Raw genomic sequence first — 2,915 nt, 5'->3', positions numbered from 1 at the left:
CGGCCAGCCAAGAGAGGCGCCAAGTGCAAAATGTGTGTACAGGGTGAAAAATAGTTAGCAGTGGAAACTGATTCATGGGTAAATATACAACAATTTTCGCAGAAGTAAAAACTTTGAGAAGGCTTAGGGCCACAAACGAGGCGATATAATTCCGGTTATACGGTTACGAGTGGCCACTAAATTCAGTACCAAATATTGTCCCAGTCAGTACAAATATATTTAAAATGTAAACTTTATGATCAATTGGGATGGAATTTCACCCAGCATGCACTTTTGCCAGAAATAGTACTTCAGTGTTGCCCCGTTAAGGAAAGTGCACCACGTGTTGTCATCATATTTGGACGCAATACTGCAGTCGTCTCTGTAGGGAGTTAGGAATTCCTTAAAACACCCCTGGAACGCCTTGTAAACCTTGACGAGAGTTTACGGTTCGTTGCTCCAGTTCTTCAGCCATATCAACAGGAGTACTGTACTTTTATTTATGAGGTGACTTCATACAGCAGAATCCAGATGATTGAGATTGAGTGGTGTAGTGTAGTGCTACTCGAGTACTTCAGCAGCTGAGTGCGCCCCGGTGGTTTACTGCTTCAGTACAGTGTACCGGATGTGTTGATTAGCAAACAGCAGTACGGACTCAAGTCCGTGGTTATCGTGTGACAAGTTGAGGTTGCTGATTGACACGGATCTGTTCTCTGTGAGCTACAGTCATCCGTTAAATTATGCGGCGGGAGCGTGCATAATTCTATTATAAAGAAAATGATTTTGTTTGAACCAAGCCGTTAGAATAACTGTTGACGCATTTTGTCCCAAGATAATTACATTTTTTATTTGTTCTGTACGAGTGAGCTATTTGTAGGGTTACTGTGTAGGATGTCATTGAGATATATACGTAGGTAGTTGCTTGCGGTTTAATCAACTTATGTGCTTTGTGTGTTCTCTGCCGTGTGATCATAACTGGTGTGTCAAGCTATAATATTATTACATATGTTTTGTGTCAGTGGTGTTTTTATGTATTGGTTCAATTTGTCTACTGCATTGATTGTAGCATCTTGTACTATCTACTTGGTCGTGGCAGTAGTAGTAGGTTTGATATTAATTCTGTTTATTGTATGGAAGATACTTGAATTGCATTTTAATGTCTGAGCCCTCATTAAGGAACTGTAGGTGCTGCAGAATTATATTCTGTTTCACTCTTATTGTTTGATTATTCCGTTATTCACAAGTATTTTAGTTTGATAAATGAACTGTCAAATAGAGCCCCATGTCTACTGAGCGCGCAGCTACAGCTTTTCACTGCATATTTCGTTTCAGATACGCTATTTTGTTTTCGATTGGTGGCTGCAATGTTTGAATTTGTTCCTATGAGCTTCCATTGTGTGTGTGTGTGTGTGTGTGTGTGTGTGTGTGTGTGTGTGTGTATGTGTATGTGAGTGTCTGCGTGCGTCTAAGAATCTTACTATGTGTCGTTTGACAGTTCGCTTACTTTTTAGAGTGTTGAATGATGTTCTGTTGCAGAGTACTGTTTCATCATTCATAGCTTTTTTACCCGGCGTGGCAGCTTTTTCAATGTGGTAATTTTCTTCTAATGTTTATAAATGCCATAGATGATTACTGTTTATCAAGACCTGTAGGTATGTTTCTGTGCCACAAGGGTGATTTCTCAATGAGGCCGTCTACAACTGTGGAGTGTGTACCATTGCTTTTCAGTGTTCGTACATAACCGGAGTACCTTGTTCTGAAATTTCTACATGTCGGTCTCAAATATAGTTCATCATATTCTTTTCAGGTTAACTGTTGCATACGTGATTTGTTGAATTTGGCTATTGTGGTGCCTGAGGTTTGTAATCTTTTCCATAGAGTAGGCCTTATTGTCCGTTCTGTATTCCACATGTATTCGTTGTTTTGTCAGAATGTTTCTTACCGTGTGGGCTATTTTCTTGTCAAATGCCAGTGTTTCACGTTTTCCTGTTGTTTGCGGTTTCATCAACTTGTGTGCTTTGTGTGTTCTCCGCCCTGTGATCATAACTGGTTTGTTAGGCTGTAATACTATTATGTATGCATGTGTCAGTAGTGTTTTTATGTATTGGTTTAGTTTCTCCAGTGTGTTTACTTTGTAACCATTTTCTGTGGCAAACCGGCTGATTATGTCTACTACTTGTGTGTAGCTATCTTTACGTGATTTGTTACGTGTTTTGGGATTAAACAAAACAAATATTGTATTCTTGAAAGAAGGCGGACTTTCTTTTATTTCATTATTTTCTGCAAACATTGAAACAGTAACATTATGAAAACTTCTTCATTGCCTAGTCAGAAATTCGTCAGTCGAGTAGGACTGATCGAGAATAACTGATCTCAGTTTGTTTTAAAACTGTATTCATTGACCGCTAGTACCTTTAATTCACAAGGTAGATGGTCAAATAATCTTTGTTGTATACTATGTTTCTTTCGGTGTAGCAGTCTGGTTAACCTGTGAGAAGGCGACACCATTTTGCTTCCTAACGTTATGCTTATGAATGCTACCATTATTTTAAATTTGTTTATGGTTTTCCACAACGAACATCACAAAAGAATGAATATTTAGGGAGACTGTTGTTACCATGTCTACCTGCAGTTCGAGCAGGCGCAAGGTAAGTTTCTGAGCCACGAATACCTTTTGTGGGACTACCCAAGAAAATTATTCGATACGCCATTAATGAAACAACGTAATCAAGTGATCCGTCTCTATGATGCTTCCACAAGTAAAACTACAGGTACAAATCTTCCCGAACTAAGGCGTTTAAGAAACTGTACATCAAGTGATTGCCGACTGAATTTCTTCGTATGCAGAGCTAGGAATTTTGAATGTTCAGTTTCACATCTTCCCTTTCCTCCCTAATCAGCCATCGCTGATGATATGGCCTGACTTGTGACGACTT

Source organism: Schistocerca serialis, chromosome 2, assembly GCF_023864345.2.
Source record: "Schistocerca serialis cubense isolate TAMUIC-IGC-003099 chromosome 2, iqSchSeri2.2, whole genome shotgun sequence".
NCBI lineage: Eukaryota > Metazoa > Arthropoda > Insecta > Orthoptera > Acrididae > Schistocerca > Schistocerca serialis.
The sequence above is the reverse complement of the archived record's forward strand: the minus strand, read 5'-3'. Positions refer to the sequence as shown.